General features: G+C 37.3%; 1 long non-coding RNA gene across 1 annotated transcript in view; it reads left to right on the top strand.

Annotated features, from left to right (window-relative positions):
- LOC137769294 (uncharacterized) overlaps window positions 1–27,358 on the top strand; it is a 169,064-nt gene that overhangs the window by 36,826 nt on the left and 104,880 nt on the right. The window lies entirely within an intron of this gene.

The raw sequence follows: 27,358 nt of genomic DNA, 5'->3' as shown, positions 1-27,358 counted from the left end.
CAAGTAAACAATCTAACCTTACACCTAAAGAAACTAGAGAAAGAAGAAGAAACAAAACCCAAAGTTAGCAGAAGGAAAGAAATCATAAAGATCAGAGCAGAAATAAATGAAATAGAAACAAAGAAAACAATAGCAAAGATCAATAAAACTAAAAGTTGGTTCTTTGAGAAGATAAACAAAATTGATAAGCCATTAGCCAGACTCATCAAGAAAAAGAGGGAGAGGACTCAAATCAATAAAATCAGAAATGAAAAAGGAGAAGTTACAACAGACACCGCAGAAATACAAAGCATCCTAAGAGACTACTACAAGCAACTTTATGCCAATAAAATGGACAACCTGGAAGAAATGGACAAATTCTTAGAAAGGTATAACCTTCCAAGAATGAACCAGGAAGAAACAGAAAATATGAACAGACCAATCACAAGTAATGAAATTGAAACTGTGATTAAAAATCTTCCAACAAACAAAAGTCCAGGACCAGATGGCTTCACAGGTGAATTCTATCAAACATTTAGAGAAGAGCTAACACCCATCCTTCTCAAACTCTTCCAAAGAATTGCAGAGGAAGGAACACTCCCAAACTCATTCTGTGAGGCCACCATCACCCTGATACCAAAACCAGACAAAGACACTACAAAAAAAGAAAATTACAGACCAATATCACTGATGAATATAGATGCAAAAATCCTCAACAAAATACTAGCAAACAGAATCCAACAACACATTAAAAGGATCATACACCACGATCAAGTGGGATTTATCCCAGGGATGCAAGGATTCTTCAATATACGCAAATCAATCAATGTGATACACCATATTAACAAATTGAAGAATAAAAACCATATGATCTTCTCAATAGATGCAGAAAAAGCTTTTGACAAAATTCAACACCCATTTCTGATAAAAACTCTCCAGAAAGTGGGCATAGAGGGAACCTACCTCAACATAATAAAGGCCATATATGACAAACCCACAGCAAACATCATTCTCAATGGTGAAAAACTGAAAGCATTTCCTCTAAGATCAGGAACGAGACAAGGATGTCCACTCTCACCACTATTATTCAACATAGTTCTGGAAGTCCTAGCCATGGCAATCAGAGAAGAAAAAGAAATAAAAGGAATACAAATTGGAAAAGAAGAAGTAAAACTGTCACTGTTTGCGGATGACATGATACTATACATAGAGAATCCTAAAACTGCCACCAGAAAACTGCTAGAGCTAATTAATGAATATGGTAAAGTTGCAGGATACAAAATTAATGCACAGAAATCTCTCGCATTCCTATACACTAATGATGAAAAATCTGAAAGAGAAATTATGGAAACACTCCCATTTACCATTGCAACAAAAAGAATAAAATACCTAGGAATAAACCTACCTAGGGAGACAAAAGACCTGTATGCAGAAAACTATAAGACACTGATGAAAGAAATTAAAGGTGATACCAACAGATGGAGAGATATACCATGTTCTTGGATTGGAAGAATCAACATTGTGAAAATGAGTATACTACCCAAAGCAATCTACAGATTCAATGCAATCCCTATCAAATTACCAATGGCATTTTTTACAGAGCTAGAACAAATCATCTTAAAATTTGTATGGAGACACAAAAGACCCCGAATAGCCAAAGCAGTCTTGAGGGAAAAAAACGGAGCTGGAGGAATCAGACTCCCTGACTTCAGACTATACTACAAAGCTACAGTAATCAAGACAATATGGTACTGGCACAAAAACAGAAACATAGATCAATGGAACAAGATAGAAAGCCCAGAGATTAACCCACGCACCTATGGTCAACTAATCTATGACAAAGGAGGCAAAGATATACAATGGAGAAAAGACAGTCTCTTCAATAAGTGGTGCTGGGAAAACTGGACAGCTACATGGAAAAGAATGAAATTAGAATACTCCCTAACACCATACACAAAAATAAACTCAAAATGGATTAGAGACCTAAATATAAGACTGGACACTATAAAACTCTTAGAGGAAAACATAGGAAGAACACTCTTTGACATAAATCACAGCAAGATCTTTTTTGATCCACCTCCTAGAGTAATGGAAATAAAAACAAAAATAAACAAGTGGGACCTAATGAAACTTCAAAGCTTTTGCACAGCAATGGAAACCATAAACAAGACGAAAAGACAACCCTCAGAATGGGAGAAAATATTTGCAAATGAATCAACGGACAAAGGATTAATCTCCAAAATATATAAACAGCTCATTCAGCTCAATATTAAAGAAACAAACACCCCAACCCAAAAATGGGCAGAAGACCTAAATAGACATTTCTCCAAAGAAGACATACAGACGGCCACGAAGCACATGAAAAGATGCTCAACATCACTAATCATTAGAGAAATGCAAATCAAAACTACAATGAGGTATCACCTCACTCCTGTTAGAATGGGCATCATCAGAAAATCTACAAACAACAAATGCTGGAGAGGGTGTGGAGAAAAGGGAACCCTCTTGCACTGTTGGTGGGAATGTAAATTGATACAGCCACTATGGAGAACAACATGGAGGTTCCTTAAAAAACTAAAAATAGAATTACCATATGACCCAGCAATCCCACTACTGGGCATATACCCAGAGAAAACCGTAATTCAAAAAGACACATGCACCCGAATGTTCATTGCAGCACTATTTACAATAGCCAGGTCATGGAAGCAACCTAAATGCCCATCAACAGATGAATGGATAAAGAAGTAGTGGTACATATATACAATGGAATATTACTCAGCTATAAAAAGGAACGAAATTGAGTCATTTGTTGAGACGTGGATGGATCTAGAGACTGTCATACAGAGTGAAGTAAGTCAGAAAGAGAAAAACAAATATCGTATATTAATGCATGTATGTGGAACCTAGAAAAATGGTACAGATGAGCCGGTTTGCAGGGCAGAAGTTGAGACACAGATGTAGAGAATGAACATATGGACACCAAGGGGGGAAAACTGCGGTGGGGTGGGGATGCTGGTGTGCTGAATTGGGCGATTGGGATTGACATGTATACACTGATGTGTATAAAATTGATGCCTAATAAGAACCTGCAGTATAAAAAAACAAACAAAACAACAAATACTAAACTTTAAAAAAAAAAAAAAAAGATTCTGGTTTGGCCTGGGCCTGGGGTACGCTGCCCATATCTGTGTGGGTCTTTACATTGGTGGGAGATGTTCTCCTGGCCAGGCCTCTTCTTGCCTATGCATTGGGTGTGGCATCTCCGCTTCTGCCTTCTGGGTATATTCATTCCAGTTACTTCTGTGAAGTGCTCATAAGCATTATTATTGGTTCTCTTTGTCTGTGGCACTTGAAGATGTCCCTTACTTGCTTCAAGTATTTATTTTCGTCTCTAACATTTTCCTAGTATTATTATGTGTTTGGAAAGAGAGGGAAGCTTTCACTTTCAGCTTAACCTACCATCTGAACTTAAAGTCTTAATTATAGATCAATGTTAATCTCATTCCTTGTGGTAGATATTGTTTGTTTCTTCCCACTACAGATTTCTCCCTTGTATCTTGCTTACTTTGTTCACAGTGACTGTGCTGAACTAAAAACTCTTCCCCAGCTTCCCTTGCAGCTAGAAATGGCCATGAGACTAATAATGAGAATATGGAGACTAGATGTATCTAGCACTTTCTTTTTTTACTTTGTTCCAATCTTGGCGCTAATTTATTGTTTGGAACTATAGCAACGATTTTGTGATCATGATGTAACAAGCATGAGGACGAAGGTCAATGTACCAAGGATGGTGAAATGGAAATCTAGAAAGAACTTTAGGAAGTGATGACATTGTTGAGAAATAGAATCAAAGGCAATATATCCTGCTTGTGTAGACAAACTTTTAATTGTTTAAGCCATGGTTAATTGGTATTTTTATTGTTACTTGTGGATAAACACATTTCTACTTGTTATATTTCTCTAATAGTTGGGATATTGGCATTAGATAGTCAAATAAGAGTGGGGAGACTCTCCTACTGACAACTTTCTAAATTGCACTGCGTTATATGGTCTTCTGAATAGTAATTGACTAGTGATGTAATAAAAAAGAATTGTCAGGATTTATAGAAAAAAATACAAATTTGCCTACTTGCATTGTTATTTTTATATTAAAATGCTGGCATATGTTTGTAATTACACATTAAATTAAAATTCTTCTATATAAAATTGGTGGCTTATTACTTGGCTGGTTTCAGGATAAACTTGTTAAAGTCTGTTGACTTCTGTTGCTTTAAAGGGTAGAACTGTGCTTTGTTTCTGCTTTATTTATACAATTTAATTTCCATCTTTTGCATTACTCATGCATTTGAATAATATATAATGCTACGTAGCATTTCAGTTTACAATAAACTATATATGAGATAATAAATATGACCAGAATAGAAAGTTTAAGAAATTAATAGGAAAGGAATTATAAATAATTTGCTAAATGACCAAACTTAAAAAAATCCTGCTGTAAATAAATGGGGAATGGAAAAATAGATATTTAATTTTTATGTGGAAAATGTGGTTGATATACAACTTCCAGAAAGTGCTTTTATTTTTCCTTAATGTATATTCCTCCTTTTGTGCAGTGACAAGACATTACATAAGATGGCAGTAGGAGATTATAAATGTTCCCTCTCAGAGAGACACGAATCAGCCAGTGAAGTATAATAAACACAATTATATAATAGCTATTTTGGATTGCCAAATTTCTCACAATTATTATTTTCCCTGGCTGTTCATCCTCTTTTTTAATGGAACGTTATTAAAGGAATCGTATACTGTGTTATATTTTCGTTCACTTTTATCTGCCTAACTCTCTAAAAATTAAAATTTTGCTGAATTTTGTGGAGCTATGACTTACTAGAGTAAATCAGGATTTCTTAGAATATTTTAGCATCTTAAAAATATGAGTATTTTATTGCCCACTGTAAACCCCACTAAAAGGGTATATTTCCAGAGATTAACCGTTTCCTTTTTGTTTTTTTCCCATGGGTTACTGGATTGGATTATTTTTTAGAGTATACCATTATTTTAAATCTTAGAAAATTAATCTGAGATGAGCTAGGTTTTCCAGGGTGTAGTTAGGTATGAGATTGACAATAGGCTCGATGTCCTTTGCTGCTTTCCAAAAGGATGAACAAATTGCTTTGTGCCGCTCTGCATCTGAGAAGCCCACACGTGAAGATGACCCAAAATGATTGTGTACTGATAAACAGTGAAGAAAAGTTGGAGGGAAATTTTCTAATATTAAATTTGCACTTATCTTTCCTGAAACAACTTCAGTATCCCTAACATCATTCTGTAGGCACCAGGGGATCATCTGAACATGGCCAACACTGCACATTTGTCAGCCAAGGTGGGAATGGAAACATTGAATCTATCTATGTAGAATCTTCCTGTGGATTTGTTGTCATCCGTGGAGAACTGAGGTCCACAATCCAATGAATAAATTACCATGGGAGAAACACTTCATAGATGACAAATGTGGTCTTGTTCAACTCTTACTTTTTGATTAAGAAAACTGCCTTTCAATTCTCCGTATTAACTTTCTAGAATACTAAGGAGTATGGCATTTCTTCTAAAATAATAAACACTGAGGATTTGGGATTCGGTGGACTTTATCTGTTGAGATAAAGTAAGGTGCATAGCTTTGTTTTACCACATCATGTATGTTAAACCCAATAAAATGTGCAATTAAACATATATGAATTTATAGGCATATTACAAACCTGTTATATAGCTGGAGCTTTTAAAATAGACTTTACTTTTCTTAGAGCAGTTTTAGGTTCACAGCAAAATTGAGCAGAAAGCACAGAGAATTCCCATTACCCCCTGGTCTCTCACACAGAACCTCCCCCCCCATCAACATCCTGCACAACAGTGGTGTATTTGTTGCGATTGATAAACCTATATTGGCTTGTCACAGTAACCCAAAGCCCATGGTTTACGTTAGGATTCACTCTTTGTGTTGTATGGGCTTTTTGTTGTTGTTGTTCCACGGGTTTTGACAAAAATATAATGTATAATAACATGTCGTTATAGTATCCTACAAAGTAGCTTCACTGCCCTCACTAGCCTCTTTGCTCCACCTATTCATCCCGCCCATCTCCCCAACCCCTGTCTCCAAAGTTTTGCCTGTCCCAGAATGTCATAGAGTTGGAGTCCTATAGTATGTAGCCTTTACAGATTGGCTTTTCTCACCTTAGTAATATGTATTTAAGTTTCCTCCATGTCTTTTCATGGCTTGATGGCTCATTTCTTTTTAGCGCTGAATAATATTCCATTGTCTGGAGGTACTACAGTTTCTTTTCCATTCACCTACTGGAGGATATCTTTGTTGCTTCCAAGTTTTGGCAATTATGAATAAAGCTGCTGTAAACATCTGTGTGCAGATTTTTGTATGGACATAAGTTTTCAACTCCTTTGAGTAGATGCCAAGGAGTGCTATTGCTGGGTCATATGTTAAGAGTATGTCTAGCTTTGGAAGAAATCACCAAACTGTCTTCCAAAATGGCTGTACCATTTTGCATTCTCACCAGCAGTGAGTGAGAGTCCTTGTTGCTCCACATCCTCCTCAGCATTTGGTGTCAGTGTTCTGGTTTTTTGTCATTCTAACAGTGGTCAAACTGAACTTTGAGACCTGCAAATTGGCAGTTATTAGAACATGTCAATAAGTAACTATTACCAGCCATAATTTAAGATGAAATCGTAGGGTATGATTGCTATTATTATTTTAAATTTGAATTTTGTAGTTTTATGTTCATTGCTTTCTGACCATTTAAACTTTATTATTAACCAATTAAAAAATATAATAGAGTTTATTTCTATTCATTGCATGTTTATTATTTCAAGTGTATGTATTAACATTTTTTGATCTTTTATTTCCCTAGTTACTTAATACTTCTTTAAATATTTCAGTGTTACAACAAAAATTTATTTTTAATTTAATAGTATTATATTAACATTTTACCAGATTTTGTTAAAGAGTTAGCAATAAAATATTCTTGAATAGGAGTTAAAAAATTTTTTATTTTTAAAAGAAACTGCATTATCATTCTGCTTGTGGTCCTAGTTTCACAATCTTTATATTCAGACCCCTGTCTTTTTCTATTCGACATACCCACAATGTGCCAGTACTTACCCATGCAGCCTCAATGAGCAACATGGCTCCACTCCCAGTTCCCCAGCGAGCTTCCCAGTGAGTATCCTTCAGTATCACTTATAGTTCTTTCCTGGGCAGCTTTTTCTGTTCGACATACCCACAATGTACCAGTACTTACCCATGCAGCCTCAATGAGCAACATGGCTCCACTCCCAGTTCCCCAGCGAGCTTCCCAGTGAGTATCCTTCAGTATCACTTACAGTTCTTTCCTGGGCAGCTTCTCACAGTGGAGGAATCTGTCAATATTGCCTGTAACTTCAGAGTCTTAAACTATTTCCACAAATTCTGAAGAAAATCACTGATACTGGACATTTTCAGCAAACTAATTATGCTTTCATTTTACTAGCCTTAAAAAAGCAATTCCTCATATAACTGTGGAAAAATCTAAAAACTCAGTTTTTTGAGGTCTGAAACTCAAACTCAGCCAGTGCTATCAACCCTGAAAGTATGTGAAATGATTAATGTGGTGTTTCCACAGAGTTTGCCTGGGAAGTAAGTAACACTAGGGTGCCCCATCTGAAAAGGGCAATGATGAGTTGGTGGTTTGGGGAAATGGCCCAGTGGGTGTTAAATGCCAGGTCCTTGATGTGGATCTGAGGTGCAGAAAGTTCCTCAGGCTTTTGGAACTACAAGGAATTGGGGATACTCCTGCTTCCTCAGTCTCCTACTAAGGATATTTCACTTTCTTTATGAGAGGAACCCAACTTAGGGAGCCATTTCATTGAGATCACAGGAGTCCTTTCTTGGGATTTTGATCCTTAGTGGACAGTTTTCTCTTTAGCTTCTGTTTACTTTGCTATACCTACCTGAGTGGGGACACTAATTTGAATTTTGCCCAAGGAAAAACCAGTGTAATCAAAAGACTTTGATTCAGTTCAACTGTCGTATTTGGGTACTTGACCTTCAAGGAGGAAGAGGTGTTTTCAGGCACAGAAAACAGCCTAAGGAAAAATTTGGAGACTTGAAAGAATATTCTGTGTTTGATCAATGGAAAATAGTCTGGTTTGTCAATAATACTGGGGCTGGGGCCTTGGAGGGAGGCCAGTAAAAGGAAAGATGGACTTCTAGATCTCAAAAACAGAAGTGTCTTTCAAGTAAAAGGCACCTACAACTCAAAGACCTTCTCAGCTGTGTACACTTTTGCTCTTCTTTTTCTTCACAATTTCTTCCTGTCAGTTCTATGCAGTTGGTAACTGAATTACTGTGGTAACTCTGGCCTTGAGGGACAGTCCTGACACAGGCCAGAGTCCTGTAAATCATGCCTACACCTGCCTTTCTGTTCCTGTTGCTGTATCTTTCTTTTACTCTTTTACTTGAGACTCTCTTGACTGAATTCCACTTTGCTCCTCAGATACTTTGATTTCTTCTGGCTTGGCTCCTAATGCCCTTCTGTTGTTCACTAATGTCTGATTATGTATACTAGATGGAATTTCTTTCCCTGGCTTTCAGCCCTGTCTGGACCAGATTCTGTCTCCGCTCTACCTGTACCTCCCCTGGTGCTCTAGCCATAATTCTCTCAGGCAGAACTAATTCCTCACATAACTTGCTATTGACTTCAACTCCCTGTTTCCTGTCGTAGAGTATAATTTCTCCCTCTCCTTCTGTTTCTTAATTTTTCTTTCTCCCCATTTTCTCTCAGTAAGTTTCTCTATGGCAAGACCTAATTTATCTTCATACTTTACAGAATTGCATATGAAAATATTCAGTAAGTGTTTATAGAGTTGAGTTCTATTTAACAGTTGAAATTTTAATTTCCTGTTCTATACAGTAAATCAAATTACTGCATTGCTTTTTTTCTCCTCAGGTTAATTAAGATATTATTAACAAATAAAAATTGTATATATTTAAGGTGTGCAACTAGATGTTTTGATATATGTATGCATTGTTAAATTATTACCATAATCAAGCTAATTAGCATATCTTTCACTTCATATAGTTACCTTTTTCTTTTGGTGATAACACTTAAGGTCTATCCTCTTAGTAAATTTTAGGTATACAATACAGTATTGTTAACTATAGTCACATTGCTGTACATTAGATCTCCAGAACTTATTAATCTTGCATAACTAAAACTTTGTGCCTTTGAGACATCTTCCTATTTTCCCACCCCCCAGCCTCTGGAAACCACTGTTCTGCTCTCTACTTCTATGAGTTTGACTATTTTAGATTCCACATATAAATGAGATCATAAAGTATTTGTCATTCTACATCTGGCTTATTTCACTTAGCAGAATGTCCTCCAGGTTCATCCATACTGTTGCAAATGGCAGGATTTCATTCTTTTTTAAGGCTGAGTAATATTCCATATTGTATGTATATACCACATTTTCTTTTTTTTCTTTCCCAGTCTCATTGAGATATAATTGATATATAACACTGTATTATTTTTAAAGTATACAACATAATGATTACCACAATAAGTTTGGTTAACATTCATCACCTCATGAAGTTACAATTCTTTTTCTTGTGACGAGAGCTTTTAAGATGTACACTCAGCAACTTCCAAATATACAATACATTATTGTTAACTACGGCCACCATGCTGTACATTACATCCCCAGAACTTAATTATCTTATAACTGGAAGTTTGTGCCTTTTGATCATCTTCACCCATTTCTCCCACACACCACCCCAATTCTTCTGGCAACTACCAATCAATCTGTTCTATGTTTCTATGAGTTCATTTTTTTTTATTGATAGATTCCACATATAAGTGAGATCATACAGTTTTTGCTTTCTCTGTCTGACTTATTTAACTTAGCCTAATGTCCTTAAGATCCATCCATGTTGTTGCAAATGGCAGGATTTCCTTCTATTTCATGGCTTACTAATATTCCATTATGTATATAACATCTTCTTTATCCACTCGTACATGAATAGACACATGTTGTTTCTGTGTCTTGGCTATTGTATATAATGCTGCAGTGAACATGTGGACGCACATAGCTCTTATTGCTTGTCTTTTGGATGATAGCCATTCTAATAGGTGTGAGGTGATATCTCATTGTAGTTTTGATTTGTATTTCCCTTATGATTAGTGATGTTAACACCTTTTCAAGAACCTGTTGACTATTAATATGTCTTCTTTGGAAGTTTGTTCAGTGTTTCTGCCTGTTCTTAAATGAAATTGTTTGATCTTTTGCTATTGAGTTATATCCATTCTTTATATTTTGGATAGTACCCCCTTATCAGATATATAATTTACAAATATTTTCTCCCATTTGGTAGGTTGCTTTTTCATTTTGTTGATAGTTTCCTTTGCTATGCAGAAGATTTTAAGTTTGATGTAACCCCACTTATTTATTTCTTGCTTTTGTTGCCTTTGCTTTTGGTGTCAAATCCAAAAATCATTGCCAAGTCCTATGTCAAGGAGCTTACCCCCTATGTTTTCTCCTAGAAGTTTTATGATTTCAGGTCTTATATTCAAGTCTTTAATTCAGTTTGAGTTGATTTTTGTGTTTGGTGTAAGAGAGTGGTCCAGTTTCACTCTTTTGCATGTGGCTGTCCAGTTTTTCCAACACGATTTATTGAAGAGACCATCCTTTGTGCATTGTATATTCTTGGCTCCTTTGTCATAAATTAATTGACCATATATATGTCAAGTATGTTTATTTCCGGGCTCAATATTCTATTCCATTGAACTATGTGTCTACTTTTATGCCAATACCATGCTGTTTTGATTACCATAGCTTTAAAATATAGTTGAAATTAGGAAGTGTGATGCCTTCAGTTTTGTTTTTCTTTCTCCAGATTTTTTTTGTTATTCTGGGTCTTTTGTGGTTTCTTACAAATTTTAGGATTGTTTTTTCTATTTCTGTGAAAAATGCCATTGGAATTTTGATAGGAATTGATTTGAATCTGTAGACTGTAAAATGGACATTTTAACAATATTAATTCTTCCAATCTTGTTAATCTCTTGCTGTGTGCTAATATGCATGGCTTGGCCCAACACACTGTAGTGATACCACTAAATTATCCTGGTAGCCATCTAAACTGGTACCTAGATCCTTGAAAAAGCCCTTTTTCAGGCCCCTAATTTCAGCTAGTCATGCTCAAAATGCCATTTTTATGTTCCATTATGAACATTTGTCTCATTGCCTTGCAGTAATTTGCATACATGGCCACCACTGCACTTCTGAGGCAGGAGTCACAAACAGCCTGTCCATCTTTGGCCATCAATAACTCTTAGTTATCTGAAGTGTCATATCTGCTGATTTTTTATTATCTGGGAAAGCTGATAGCTCCTGCATGTCCCCCAGGATCAGTTTTTGATGCTCAGAGAATATGAACCAATATGAACATTTACATAAGCTACACTTGATAAAGTGATTCTTTTGGGAATCTTAGGCATGGTATTTTATTAGCCACGTGTAAATGGTATCTAACTTGTTTATTTTAATCACCTTATTTCTGCTCTTCTTTGATGATTTTGAAAAGGAAGGAGTAGATCTCTATGTGAAATTATAAATATGTTTTCTTCTTGGCTTAAAGTAAACAAATGCAATAGGAATTTTCTACTAATAAACTATGACCACCTTTGAGTTCTCAAGTAACATAAATGTGACACAAGAATTCTCTAGAACAGAGGGCTTCAAACTTTGTTGACTGCATACACATATCTGTAAAAATAGTTGAGCATATATCCCAAACATAAATTTCTTAAAATATTAATGTTTTAATTTAGTTTAATGGTACTTATATAGAATTTACTATGTTGAATGCACTGTTAGAGTTTCACAAATTTTAACTAATTTTTTTCATAACAATACTATGAAATAGGTACTATTATTACTACCATTTCACATATAAAGAAGTTGAGGCAAAGAGAGATTAAATAAATTGTCCATGTTAAAACAGTAGTAAGTAGCAAAGCTTGGCAGTCTGGTTCCATGTTCATGCTGTTAATCAATCCATTAACCTGCCTTTATAACAAATAAAAAATAACTATAATGAATAATGCTATTATCTTTCATACATTAAAAGACAAAATAAAAATTTAAAAGAATAAGGCAAAGGGGAATGAAAATGTTTAAAAATGTCAGGTTAATTGTAAGAGCTGTATGTTATCAATGACTAAATATCATAAGAAAGAATATATACACAAAAACATTTTTAATTGAATGATTGTGGATATAATTTAAATTGTTGATTGTTAATTTCAAATTTTTTGACCAACTCTTTATCTGCTCTAATTAGGTCATCTTTGTTTTTAACCTCATTATATGGCCAATGAAGAACTTATACCAGGAGTAGAACTTTCCATGATGCCATTTTCTTGTTCACTTACATCTTTGTATCACTAGTATTGTCTTTAACATGTAGTGCCTTTGTGGGAATATTTTAAGGTAATTTGTCCTTCGTGTGAAGGTTAGTTTAGATAAAACTCAACAATATAATCTGCAAATCCTCCTAACTGGTCTCTTGTAAACCATTCTAGGGTGTGCATACTGAAATCAGAGAATAAATGCATGAGGGCACCACCATTTAGCCCTCTGTGCCTGGATCCTTCACACTTCCTTCAGGACATTTTGCTCACTGTATGAGATTTGAGGCCTCTGACACCCTACTTACTGAACGAGGATGCAGTGATAATCCATATATTAAATATAGACTCATTTTAGTTTTTATTTTTAGAAAAAATAGAAATGGAAATTCTAATATTTTTCTTTACATCTCCCCCAAAGGATTGTCTTGTGCTTTTCCTGGGGGTATGCACATCCTCCTCTTGGTTAGAAAACCCTTTAATGCAGATAAAGAGGTCACCTAAATGTAAGGACTCAAATATGAAATCATCTGAATATAAGGATTCAACTATGAAAATACTATTATGGCTCAGAGAGGCAAAGGAGGGCTTGTAAACATGAAGTACAGTAGAGCTGCAGCAGAAGTCTGGCCTACAAATAAAGATAGATATTGTTAACCTACTAAAAAGTGAGAAAAGTTTAAGTTGCCCTAGCTCTTTCTGGTAAAAAATCTTTTTTTTCTTCCTCCCTCCCTCCCTCTCTCTTTTCTTTGTTTCTTTCTTTGTTTCCTTTCTTTCTCTCTTTCTCTATCTCTCTTTCTCTGTCTCTCTTTCTCTCTCTCCCTTCCTTCCTCCCTCCCTCCCTCCCTCTCTCTCTCTTTCTCTTTCTTTCTTTCTTTCTTTCTTTCTTTCTCTTTTCTTTTCTTTTCTTTTCTTTCTTTTCTTTTCTTTCTTTCTTTCTTTCTTTCTTTCTTTCTTTCTTTCTTTCTTTCTTTCTTTCTTTCTTTCTTTCTTTCTTTCTTTCTTTCTTTCTTTCTTTCTTTCTTTCTTTCTTTCTTTCCTCCCTCACTCTCTCCCTCCCTCCCTCCCTCCCTCCTTCTCTTCTTCCTTCCTTTTTGCCTTGTCTGTCAATTCCTTCATGGTTATGTTTAATCTTCAGTTCATATCTTTTGGTTGAGCTCTACAGACACATTGTGGAGTTAACAAAATTGGACACACCCCATTGCTTCTCTCTTTATATTACTGGGCTGAGATCCTTCACTTACTTCCATGCACTAATGAGTCACGAAATATTAACTTCTGCTAATATAATGCAGGGAGGCCATTGGGGATTTGTCTGAACAATTGAGAGAGGAATGGAGTGCTTGGCTTACAAATTAGTTTGCTGAAATACGTGAGATTTTTCTTCAGGAAAAAAAAAAACAACAAAACCCAACACTCAAAAAAGTTGTATGACAAGAAATAATTGCACAGTTTAAACAAATAATTTTTAGATAAGTATGATATTATTTAGTCACTATTTAGATTTTAAAGAAGATACCATGTTTTAAAAAATAATAAAATGCTAATTTCTCTGTAAATTGCATGGTCTTTATAGTTGGTCCCTTTCTCACCAATCTGAGCAAAGAAATTTCTCCCTAACAGTTTGATGTTTTTCACTTTCCTAACTGAAGACTTTATTCTACCTTTTTGTAGTTCAAGAAATTTAGCTCAGAGCAATGAATAAGACTGTCATTATCCAAATGTAAGCATATTTGCATCTGTTTGGATAAATCAAAACTGAAAGCATCACAGGGAAACTGAAAATTCTCTTTTGTTTGTTTAAATTTAAATATGGGTAGATAACATATAATTTCAAAAGGACACTTCCTTAAATCTGAAGTGTTATTACATCCTCTGTAGTGCAAAGATATTTTTGATAGATGTTGACCAATGCAGAATGAGTGGCACAATTGAATAAAGTCACAAGTTATACTGTTTTTGTAAAATGTGTTCATCATCCATTTTCACTAAGAGCAAATGGCACAAATATTCCTTGAAAATACAGAGTTTGAGTGTTAGCATACAGTATTTGTTTTTCTCTTTCTGACTTACTTCACTCTGTATGACAGACTCTAGGTCCATCCACCTCACTACAGATAACTCAGTTTCATTTCTTTTTATGGCTGAGTAATATCCCATTGTATATATGTGCCACATCTTCCATGTGAATGGATATTCATCTGTCAAAGGACACTTAAGTTGCTTAGATGTCCTGGCGATTGTACATAGTGCTGCAGTGAACATTGTGGTACATGTCTCTTTTTGAATGATGGTTTTCTCAGGGTATATGCCCAGTGGTGGGATTGCTGGGTTATATGGTAGTTCTATTTTTAGTTTTGTAAGGAACCTCCATACTGTTCTCCATAGTGGCTGTATCAATTTACATTCCCACCCACAGTGCAAGAGGGTTCCCTTTTCTCCACACCCTCTCCAGCATGTATTGTTTGTAGATTTTCTGATGATGGCCATTCTGACTGGTGTGAGGTGATACCTCATTGTGGTTTTGATTTACATTTCTCTAATGATTAGTGATGTTGAGCATCCTTTCATGTGTTTGATGACAATCTGTATATATTCTTTGGAGAAATGTCTGTTTAGGTCTTCTGCCCATTTTTGGATTAGGTTGTTTGTTTTTTTGATATTGAGCTGCATGAGCTGCTTATATACTTAGGAGATTAATCCTTTGTCAGTTGCTTCATTTGCAAATATTTTCTCCCATTCTGAGGGCTTTTTGTCTTGTTTATGGTTTCCTTTGCTGTGCAAAAGCTTTGACGTTTCATTAGGTCCCATTTGTTTATTTTTGTTTTTATTTTCATTACTCTAGGGGGTGGGTCAAAAAGGATCTTGCTGTGATTTATGTCATAGCGTGTTCTGCATATGTTTTCCTCTAAGAGTTTTATAGTGTCTGGCCTTATATTTAGGTCTTTAATCCATTTTGAGTTTATTTTTGTGTATGGTGTTAGGGAGTGTTCTAATTTCATTCTTTTACATGTAGCTGTCCAGTTTTCACAGCACCACTTATTGAAGAGGCTGTCTTTTCTCCATTGTATACTCTTGCATCCTTTGTCAAAGATAAGGTGACCAAATGTGCATGGGTTTATCTCTGGGCTTCCTATTCCTGTTCCATTGATCTATATTTCTGTTTTTGTGCCAGTACCATACTGTCTTGATTACTGTAGATTTGTACTATGGTCTGAAGTCAGGGAGCCTGATTCCTTCAGCTCCATTTTTCTTTCTCAAGATTGCTTTGGCTATTCAGGGTCTTTTGGGTTTCCACACAAACTGTGAAAAAATTTTTTTCTAGTTCTGTGAAAAATGCCATTGGTATTTTGATAGGGATTGCATTGAATCTGTAGACTGCTTTGGGTAGTATAGTCATTTTCACAATGTGGATTCTTCCAATCCAAGAACATGGTATATCTCTCCATCTGTTTGTATCCTTTTTGATTTCTTTCATCAGTGTCTTATAGTTTTCTGCATACAGGTCTTTTGTTTCCTTAGGTAGGTTTATTCCTAGGTATTTTTTTCTTTTTGTTGCAGTGGTAAATGGGAGTGTTTCCTTTATTTCTCTTTCAGATTTTTCATCATTAGTGTATAGGAATGCAAGAGATTTCTGTGCATTAATTTTGTATCCTGCTACTTTACCAAATTTGTTGATTAGATTTAGTAGTTTTCTGGTAGCATCTTTAGGATTCTCTATGTATAGTATCGTGTCATCTGCAAACAGTGACAGTTTTACTTCTTCTTTTCCGATTTGAATTCGTTTTATTTCTTTTTTTTCTCTGCTTACCATGGCTAAAACTTCCAAAACTATGTTGAATAACAGTGGTGAGAGTGGGCACCCTTGTCTTGTTCCTGATCTTAGAGGAAATGGTTTCAGTTTTCACCATTAAGAATGATGTTGGCTGTGGGTTTGTCATATATGGCCTTTATTAAGTCAAGGTAGTTTCGCTCTATGCCCACTGTCTGGAGAGTTTTTATCATAAATGGGTGTTGAATTTTGTCAAAAGCTTTTTCTGCTTCTATTGAGATGATCATATGTTTTTTCTCCTTGAATTTGTTAATATGGTTTATCACATTGATTGATTTGCATGTATTAAAGAATCCTTGCATTCCTGGGATAAACCCCACTTGATCATGTGTGTATGATCCTTTTAATGTGGTGTCGGATTCTGTTTGCTAGTATTTTGTTGAGGATTTTTGCATCTGTGTTCATCAGTGATATTGGCCTGTAGTTTTCTTTCTTTGTGACATCTTTGTCTGGTTTTGGTATCAGGGTGATGGTGACCTCGTAGAATGAGTTTGGGAGTGTTCCTCCCTCTGCTATATTTTGGAAGAGTTTGAGAAGGATAGGTGTTAGCTCTTCTCTAAATGTTTGATAGAATTTGTCTGTGAAGCCATCTGGTCCTGGACTTTTGTTTGTTGGAAGATTTTAAATCACAGTTTCAATTTCAGTGCTTGTGATTGTTCTGTTTATATTTTCTATTTCTTCCTGGTTCAGTCTCAGAAGGTTGTGCTTTTCTAAGAATTTGTCCATTTCTTCCAGGTTGTCCATTTTATTGGCATGTAGTTGCTTGTAGTAATCTCTCATGATCCTTTGTATTTCTGCAGTGTCAGTTGTTACTTCTCCTTTTTCATTTCTAATTTTATTGATTTGAGTCTTCTCCCTTTTTTTCTTGGTGAGTCTGGTTAATGGTTTATCAATTTTGTTTATCTTGTCAAAGAACCAGCTTTTAGTTTTATTGATATTTGCTATCGTGTCCTTCATTTCTTTTTCATTTATTTCTGATCTGATCTTTATTTCTTTCGTACTGCTAACTTTGGGTTTTTTTTTGTTTTTCTTTCTCTAATGGCTTTAGTGTAAGGTTAGGTTGTTTATTTGAGATGTTTCTTGTTTCTTGAGGTAGGATTGTATTGCTATAAACTTCCCTCTTAGAACTGTTTTTGCTGCATCCCAGAGGTTATGGGTTGTCGTGTTTTCATTGTCATTTGTTTCTAGGTATTTTTTTATTTCCTCTTTGATTTCTTCTGTGATCTCTTGGTTATTTAGTAGAGTATTGTTTAGCCTCCATGTGTTTGTATTTTTTACAGATTTCCTCCTGTAATTGATATCTAGTCTTATAGCATTGTGGTCAGAAAAGATAGTTGATATGATTTCAATTTTCTTAAATTTACCAAGGCTTGATTTGTGACCCAAGATATGATCTATCCTGGAGAATGTTCCATGAGCACTTGAGAAAAAATTTTATTCTGTTGTTTTTGTTTGGATTGTCCTATAAATATCAATTAAGTCCATCTTGTTTAATGTTTCATATAAAGCTTGTATTTCCTTATTTATTTTCATTTTGGATGATCTGTCCATTGGTGAAAGTGGGGTATTAAAGTCCCCTACTATGATTGTGTTACTGCCGATTTCCTCTTTGTGGCTGTTAGCATTTGCCTTATGTATTGAGGTGCTCCTATGTTGGGTGCATAAATATTTGCAATTGTTATACCTTCTTTTTGGACTGATCCCTTGATCATTATGTATTGTCCTTCTTTGTCTCTTGTAATAGTCTTTATTTTAAAGTCTATTTTGTCTGAGTTGAGAATTGCTTCTCTAGCTTTCTTTTGATTTCCATTTGCATGGAATATCTTTTTCCATCCCCTCACTCTCAGTCTGTATGTGTCCCTACGTCTGAAGTGGGTCTCTTGCAGACAGCATGTATACAGGTCTTTTTTTTGTATCCATTCAGCTAGTCTATGTCTTTTGGTTGGAGCATTTAATCCCTTTACATTTAAGATAGTTATCCATATGTATGTTCCTATTACCATTTCTTAATTGTTTTGGGATTTTTTTTGTAGGTCTTTTCCTTCTCTTGTGTTTCCTGTCTAGAGAAGTTCCTTTAGCATTTGTTGTAAAGCTGGTTTGGTGGTGCTGAATTCCCTTAGCTTTTGCTTGTCTGTAAAGGTTTTAATTTCTCTGTTGAATCTGAATGAGATCCTTGCTTGGTAGAGTAATCTTGCTTGTAGGTGTTTCCCTTTCATCACTTCAGATATGTCCTGCCACTCCCTTCTGGCTTGCAGAGTTTCTGCTGAAAGATCAGCTATTAACCTTATGGGAATTCCCTTGTATGTTATTTGTTGTTTTTCCCTTGCTGCTTTTAATATCTTTTCTTTGTATTTAATTTTTGGTAGTTTGATTAATATATGTCTTGTCATGTTTCTCCTTGGATTTATCCTGTATGGGACTCTCTGTGCTTCCTGGACTTGACTGACTATTTCTTTTTCCATATTAGGGAAGTCTTCAACTATCATCTCTTCAAATATTTTCTCAGTCCGTTTGTTTTTCTCTTCTTCTTCTGGGACCCTTATAATTCAAATGTTGGTGCGTTTAATGTTGTCCCAGAGGTCTCTGAGACTGTCCTCAATTCTTTTCATTCTTTTTTCTTTATTCTGCTCTGTGGTAGTTATTTCCAGTATTTTATCTTCGAGGTCACTTAACCATTCTTCTGCCTCAGTTATTCTGCTATTGATTCCTTCTAGAGAATTTTAAATTTCATTTATTGTGTTGTTCATCATTGTTTGTTTGCTCTTTAGTTCTTCTAGGTCCTTGTTAAACGTTTCTTGGGCTTCCCTGGTGGCGCAGTGGTTGAGAATCTGCCTGCCAATGCAGGGGACACGGGTTCGAGCCCTGGCCTGGGAAGATCCCACATGCCACGGAGCAACTGGGCCCGTGAGCCACAATTACTGAGCCTGCGCGTCTGGAGCCTATGCTCCGCAACAAGAGAGGCCGCGATGGTGAGAGGCCCGCGCACCGCGATGAAGAGTGGTCCCCACTTGCCGCAACTAGAGAAAGCCCTCGCACAGAAACGAAGACTCAACACAGTCATAAATAAATAAATAAATAAACGTGAATTTCTTTAAAAAAAAAAAAAAAGCAAACTGGGCTATTCATTTAAAAAAAAAAAAGCAAACTGGGCTATTCATTTAAAAAAAAAAACACGTTTCTTGTATGTTCTTAATTGTATTTCCATGATTTTGGATCATCTTTACTATCATTACTCTGAATTCTTTTTCAGGTAGACTGCCTATTTCCTCTTCATTTGTTTGGTCTGGTGGGGTTTTGCCTTTCTTCTTCATCTGCTATGTGTTTCTTTGTCTTTTCATTTTGCTTAACTTACTGTGTGTGGGGTCTCCTTTTCACAGGCTGCAGTTTTCTAGTTTCTATTGTTTTTGATGTATGCCCCCAGTGGCTAAGGTTGGTTCAGTGGGTTGTGTAGGCTTCCTGGTGGAGGGGACTGGTGCCTGTGTTCTGGTGGATGAGGCTGGGTCTTGTCTTTCTGGTGGGCAGGACCACATCTGGTGGTGTGTTTTGGGGTTTCTGTGACCTTATTATGAATTTAGGCATCCTCTCTGCTAATGGGTGGGGTTGTGTTCCTGTCTTGCTAGTTGTGTGGCATAGGGTGTCCAGCACTTTAGCTTGCTGGTCGTTGAGTGGAGCTGGGTATTAGCGTTAAGATGGAGATCTCTGGGTGAGCTTTTGCCTTTTGATATTATGTGGAGTCAGGAGGTCTCTGGTATAACAATGTCCTGAACTCGCTTCTTCCACCTTAGAGGCAGAGGCCTGACGCCTGGCTGGAGCAGCAAGACCCTGTTAGCCACACATCTCAGAAGAAAAGGGAGAAAAAAAGAAAGAAAGAAAAAATAAAATAAAATGAAAGAAAGTTATTAAAATAAAAAAAAAAGAAAGAAAGAAGAGAGCAACCAAACCAAAAAACAAATCCACCAAGGATATCAAGCACTAAAAACTATACTAAAAATACAAAAAAAACACAAAAGAAACGGACAGACAGAACCCTAGGACAAAATGGTAAAAGCAAAGCTATACAGACAAAATCACAGAAAGAAGCATACACATACACACTCACAAAAAGAGAAAAAGCAAAAAAAAAAAATCTATTTAGAAAAAAAGAAGGAAGAGAGCAACCAAATCAGTAAACAAATCTACCAATGATAATAAACTCTAAAAACTAGACTAAGATAAACATAAAACCAGAAACAAATTAGATGTAGAAAGCAAACCCCAAGTGTACAGTTGCTCCCAAAGTCCACCGCCTCAATTTTGGGATGAGTCGTTGTCTATTCAGGCATTCCACAGATTCAGGGTACATCAAGTTGGTTGTGGAGATTTAATCTGCTGCTCCTGAGGCTGCTGGGAGAGATTTCCCTTTCTCTTCTTTGTTCTCACAGCTCCTGGGGTTCAGGTTTGGATTTGGACCCACCTCTGCTTGTAGGTCACCTGAGGGCATCTGTTCTTCGCTCACACAGGACGTGGTTAAAGGAGCAGCTGCTTCGGGGGCTCTGGCTCACTCAGGCCGGGGGTAGGGAGGGGTACGGATGCGGGCGAGCCTGCGGAGGCAGAGGGCAGCATGACGTTGCACCAGCCTGAGGCGCGCCATGCGTTCTCCCGGGGGAGTTGTCCCTGGATCACGGGACCCTGGCAGTGGCGGGCTGCACCAGCTCCCGGGAGGGGCGGTGTGGAGAGCGACCTGTGCTCGCACACAGGCTTCTTGGTGGTTGCAGCAGCAGCAGCCTTAGCATCTCATGCCCCTCTCTGGGGTCCGCGCTGATAGCCGTGGGTCGCGCCCATCTCTGGAGCTCGTTTAGGTGGTGCTCTGAATCCCCTCTCCTCACGCACCCCAAAACAATGGTCTCTTGCCTCTTAGGCAGGTCCAGACTTTTTCCTGGACTCCCTCCTGGCTAGCTGTGGTGCACGAGCCTCCTTTAGGCCGTGTTCATGCAGCCAACCCTTCTGGCTTGCAGTGTCCTGGGACCACTCTCCCTGTGGTCTGACCTCCGAAGCCCGAGCCTCAGCTCCCAGCCCCCGCCACCCCAGCAGGTGATCAGACAAGCCTCTTGGGCTGGTGAGTGCTGCTCGGCACTGATCCTCTGTGCGGGAATCTCTCCGCTGTGCCCTCCGCACCCCTGTTGCTGCGCTCTCCTGCGTGGCTCTGAAGCTTCCCCCCTCTACCACCCGCAGTCTCCGCCTGCGAAGGGGCTTCCTAGTGTGTGGAAACCTTTCCTCCTTCACAGCTCTCTCCCAGAGGTGCATGTCCCGTCCCTATTCTTTTGTCTCTGTTTTTTCTTTTTTCTTTTCCCTACCCAGATACGTGGGGAGTTCCTTGCCTTTTGGGAAGTCTGAGGTCTTTTACCAGCGTTCAGTAGGTGTTCTGTAGGAGTTGTTCCTCATGTAGATGTATTTCTGATGTATTTGTGGGGAGGAAGGTGATCTCCACGTCTTACTCCTCCACCATTTTGAAGATCTCTCAGGACAACTTTTAAAATTTAGTGCATATCCAGAATTTCCCTTTCCCCTCACATTTGATTAATACTTTTGCTGGATATTCTATTTTAGTTAAAGTAATTTTTCCTCAACATTTTGAATGCATTGAATTTCATTCTAAATACAGGTGTTCTTTATGTGACCAGATTTTTTCTCTGGAAGATTTTAGATTCTTCTCTTTAACTCTGGCACTCTAAAATGTCATCAAGATATGCCATAAGTAGTCTTTTCTCCTTAATTGTAATGAGTAATCAGTGGGACATTGTAAACTCATGACCTCTGTAAACTCATGTCCTCAAGTTCTTGTATATTTCCTTATATAATTCTCTTTTGATGAATTTCTCCTCTCCAGTTGTTTCTGTTCCACCTTTCTGTAACTCCTATTATTCAGATGTTAGACCTGATGGATTAATCCTGTAGGTCACTTTTCTCAATTATTTCCCAACTCTTTGTCTAATTATTTTTATATTCTGAGAGATTTTGTTTACTGTGTCTTCTAGATTTTTTTTTTTAAGTATTTTTAAAAAATATTTTATTTATTTATTTATTTATTTATGGCTGTGTTGGGTCTTCATTTCTGTGTGAGGGCTTTCTCCAGTTGCGGCAAGTGGGGGCCACTCCTCATCGCGGTGCGCGGGCCTCTCAGTATCGCGGCCTCTCTTGTTGCGGAGCCCAGGCTCCAGATGCGCAGGCTCAGCAATTGTGGCTCACGGGCCCAGTCGCTCCACGGCACGTGGGATCCTCCCAGACCAGGGCTCGAACCCGTGTCCCCTGCATTGGCAGGCAGATTCTCAACCACTGCGCCACCAGGGAAGCCCGTCTTCTAGATTTTTAATTGGATTTTTTTATGACTCTGATATTTTAATTTCCAAGTGCCCTTTCTTATTTTTGGGTCATTCCCTTTCTTGGTGGTTTTTGTTTTTATGGATGGAATAATTTATCTTTCTGATAATATTAATAATAAATTTTCTACCTGATTCCAGGTTTCCTTCTTTCTGTATGTTTTGATCTCTCTCTTTCAGAGTAAAGGCTTTTCTCAGATGTTAAGTGATCCCTTGCTGTCTGTTCATATTTAAGAATGCAGCAGTAAGGAACTGATAAGAAATGGCATGTGAGTCAGTGGGGCTGAGTGATTAAGTGGTGCTTTAGGCTTTTCACGAGGGGGATCCTTAAATGTAAGTATCCTTAAATGTAAGTCTTTTCTTTTGGTTGATTCGTTTCTCCAGAGAAAGGTCCTCCAGTCTGGTACTTGGGAAATACTTGGTTGCTTGCTCTGGATATGGATAGAAGACGACTCAGTGGGGTGGGGGTAGGGCATGTCACATCTTTGCCCTCTATTGCATTTAAGTTCCTCAAGTCTACAGCCTTTTCCCAGAGAATTCACCTCTGCTGTCCTGCCTAGTGTAGAGGTGTGGTGGCAGTGGGACTGTGGTGTTTGCCTGGTTAAGAAAGATGTTGGAAGGGACCGGTATATAGACTTAACCGGTATTTGTATTCAGCTTGCGTATTACATCTACCTTCTGATACTTCTGAAGTGTCAAGTATGGTGCCTCCAAGTCTTTGGTGTCTCAGGGATTCTACAGAGAATTCGCTCACTCAGCTCTCATCAACTGCCGTCTCTGCAGAGACTTTGGATTGGGTCTTCTTTTTCCCTGTTAGATCAATTACCATTCTCCTTGTGCTTTCCACCTGCAATATATTTGTTAAAATATCTCATTTACTGATGCATCTCCTGCTGTTCTTTTTGTCCTCGTGCTGTTTTCCCTTTTTATTCCTTTGCTCTCTTTTCGGAGGTATCTCAGGAGACAGAGAAGAGTACTGCATGTGGTCATTCCATTCTGTTTAATTAGACTTTGACCCTTTTCAAAGGCTCTGAACTTTTCCCCCCTCACTATTACTGTACTTGTTAGAGCCAAAGTTAGTGCCATTTTTTAAGTTCTAAGTTCTCCCTCAGTGGTCTCACTCAGAAAGTTCTTTATCCTATTTTTAAATTCCCTCAGGGTTTATTACTGTACACGCAGTGCCATCTTAGACTCTTCGAAGACAAGAATACAGTTTCCAATTATGCAAGATAAGAGCTCCCTAACTGGTGTGCTGGGACATACTGGTGCACCACAGATGAGTATGGATGCAAGGCGTTGATCCTCTCAGTCCTTGGGAAGCCAGGCTGTTTCTGGGCCTGTGGCCTCATGCATTCCATTTATTGCTATTTGTCATACAAACAGTACCATTTTCTATGTGAGGTATGGCCTGAAAAACGTTGGGAGCACTGCTATAAAGAAATCTAGTTGGTATTTTCATTTTGGGGTTTGACATTTTGGACTATTCAATCCATCTTTACAGACTATGAGGTTTATTCTTTGGTTAATGCATTAATAGAAGTGAAAAAACTCAAAGTATTCATGAAAAATGTATATATTTAAGTGGATTTTTTGGGGTGCATAACTAGATGAATTTAGCATTGATTTACTCTATGATCTTCTGTTTATTAGTATTGGAAATTCACTACAGATAAAGGACATATTTTAAGGAATCAGGCTATGTCTTAAGTCCCAAAGCTGGAAGTCTTTCCAGCCTGTATAGACTGGATCCAGGAACTGGAAAGTGGGAGAAAGAGACTGCCTTTGGTTCTTCTAGCCCAGTCTTCTGCCTCTGCTGTTCTTTCTATATATACCCTAACTTTTCTGTCTTCCATAGTCCTAGTTCAAGTGCCCAGTGGAGACTGATAATCATCAACCACCTTTCAATGCCAAATTCAAACTCCCAGGAGAGAAACTGACTGGCCCAGCTTAAGTGGGTTTCCAAACAATGGCAGTAGTTTCTCTGCAGAAAATGATCAACCCAAAGTCAAAGAGTATGAACATGGCTGGGTGGTTTACCCCTTCCCATTGGAAAAGAGAGGTGCTCATTCGGGCAAATGCTCCAAACATGGCCACTACAAGCATGAAAGCAATTATCTTTTGCTTTATGATGTGTAGGGTGTTGTATCACCACAAATTTCTCACCACAGTTGCCTCCAGATTTGAATTTATTCATTATTTTCACAATATTAGAACTGGAAAAATATATTTTTGAAAAATAAGATTTTTTGAGAGGAGAACATATTAAAGCCATTGTTGCAGAATGTGGGTGATCAGTCTGTGTGAAACAGTTTCTGGTTAAATTGTAGTGTGGTTACATACAAGGAAACTGATTATCTTTATGTGGCTTGTACAGGGCTCTGAAAGCAGTGGGCTGGGTAGATTGGAAAGTGGTGAGATGAGAGGCAGGGGAGCCTTAAATTGCAATCATCCATAACAAAAATAATGAAGTACAGGAATAAGCCAGAGAAGTGGGGAATGGAGGATAGGGGACTAAAATGATGGTATTAAAGAGGCAACTTGGTAGGAGATAGTGTTTTTTGGTTTGGGCAGTAAGGAAAATGTAGAAAGTGAGACGAGGCCATGTTTTTGACTTGGGCAAATGAGTGGATGGTGGTGGTCATTTGTTGAGATATCAAAAGTAGGAGGGGAGGAGGTAGGTTTTGGGGGAACAATGAATTTAGTTTTAGACATTTTCAGTTGTAGATTCCTGAAGAGAATCTAGGTTCCAACTATGTAGTTAGGAATATATATTTATAGCTCAGGAAAAAAGTTTTCTACCAGAAACATAGAATTAGAATAAGTTATATGTATTTTTATTTCTAAGAATATTTGGAATACCCTATTTTCTGTGTCCTTTATTTAAAAATTGGTTAGCTATAGATCTAAGCAATGACATGTTGTCAATAGCATTATTATTTTCACAAAACTTTTATTGATGTATAGCATATACTCAGAAAATTTTCAGTGAATTTTCAAAAATTTATACATCCATGTAACCAGAACTCAGATCAAGAGACAGAACATTGTCACTACCCTGCCCCCCAGAAGACCGTGCCTTCCCCTTCCAGACATGATATATCCCTAAAGAGTAACCACCATTCAAGATTAGTTTGGTCTGTTTTGAATTTTAATAAATAGAATCATATACTATGTGCCCTCTCATGTCTGGTTTCTTTTGTCCAACCTGATGTTTTTGATGTTTTTGAGAGTCAACCATGTTGTTGCATGTAGCTGAAGTTGTTCATTCTCATGGCTATAAAATATTCCAAATAAAGTTGTGACTATACCCAGTTTATTTATCCATTCTACAGGTGATAGACAATTGGATGAAGCAGCATTACTTTTAGGGAGGTAGGTTTTAGGGATTTAGGGAGATAAGTTGAAGCTACCATACTAACATTTTTGAGTGAAAAATGGTAAATGGTGGGCTCTGAGTGTCTTCGGAGTCACTGGAGAAGGTGACTGGACTTCTGCAAGCACGGAGGGTGATAGGTCAACCAGGACATGAAAGAAAAGCTGACTGAGAAGGATCTAAAACCTGGCAACACTCTTGTTACAGTAGTTTATTTCTGAAATCAATGCCAAGGGGTAAAAAGTCTATCAATAGATTTTCCCTGTCTCGAAACAGTAAATAAGCGAACCACAAATAAAAAAGTGTGAAGAGGCTCTGTTGTTCTCTTGTCATTTGGGACTCAATATTCCCCATGACTGGATAAAAATGAATTCATTTTGAAAAATAATTTTAAAAAATCCATCTGCTAGGTCTGGTGATGGACATCAGGAGGCCTAAGACAATGATAGTTTGGAATTAAAATAACTTTGGATGTCTCTTTACTATTGGTTATAAAATCATTAAAGGCCTGAAGGGATCACTTAAGCACTTCAGTTTTACTACATTGCATTTCGTGGGGGATATTATAAGCTATAACTGTAATTGTGGATTGGGAAGTTGCAAAGGACTTGAATATCCCTCACACATGTAAAGATGTAAAGCACTAAAGTCAACGTCTCTGGGGAGACCGCCCACAAAAAACCCCAAACCCTAGAAAGGATATGCCCATCTTTGTCAATCATGTCTCCTACAGGCATCTATTTACTGGTTGATGCCATGAATTGATTCAGGTTTGCCTGAGTTCTTGAACCATTCCTTTCCAAGGCAAGATGTGTAGCCACAGTTCCAGTTTACCATCTGGTTGGGCCTGGAAGGAGAGTCTTGCGTTCTGATGAAAACGTTTTCACTGCCCCAGCGATGATCATGGTTACCTCTGTAGATTTTGAGTCCAACATTCCCAGCGATCTGTGTCTTTCTTCCCTCTTGGCATAGTGTTTGTAGGGTTAGGTAACAGTCTAGTTCAACATTACAATAGAAGCTTTGCCTGAGAAGCTGGTAGTCTGTCTGGTTCTTTCCCAACATACACAATCGCCAGCATCATGCTGAGAGTAGACAAATTGCCTGGATCCCTGAAGCTACTATCCACATAACTGACTACTAGAGGGCTGGGACTGGAGTGAATGAGTGAGGTACTTGCTTCAGATGCCAAATCTAAAGAGGCATCAAAAAGTTCAGATATCAAGATAAACAGTATTTTAATGCAATATTTGAATGATCAAAATTTTGAATAATCAAAATTAAAATTTTAAACATCCATAATGAACAAAATATTAAAAATTTAAATAATGACAAGATCATTATTACTGATTTTTATCTTTTGCCTTAG

The sequence above is a fragment of the Eschrichtius robustus genome, chromosome 9 (assembly GCF_028021215.1).
Source record: "Eschrichtius robustus isolate mEscRob2 chromosome 9, mEscRob2.pri, whole genome shotgun sequence".
NCBI lineage: Eukaryota > Metazoa > Chordata > Mammalia > Artiodactyla > Eschrichtiidae > Eschrichtius > Eschrichtius robustus.
The sequence above is the reverse complement of the archived record's forward strand: the minus strand, read 5'-3'. Positions and strand labels throughout refer to the sequence as shown.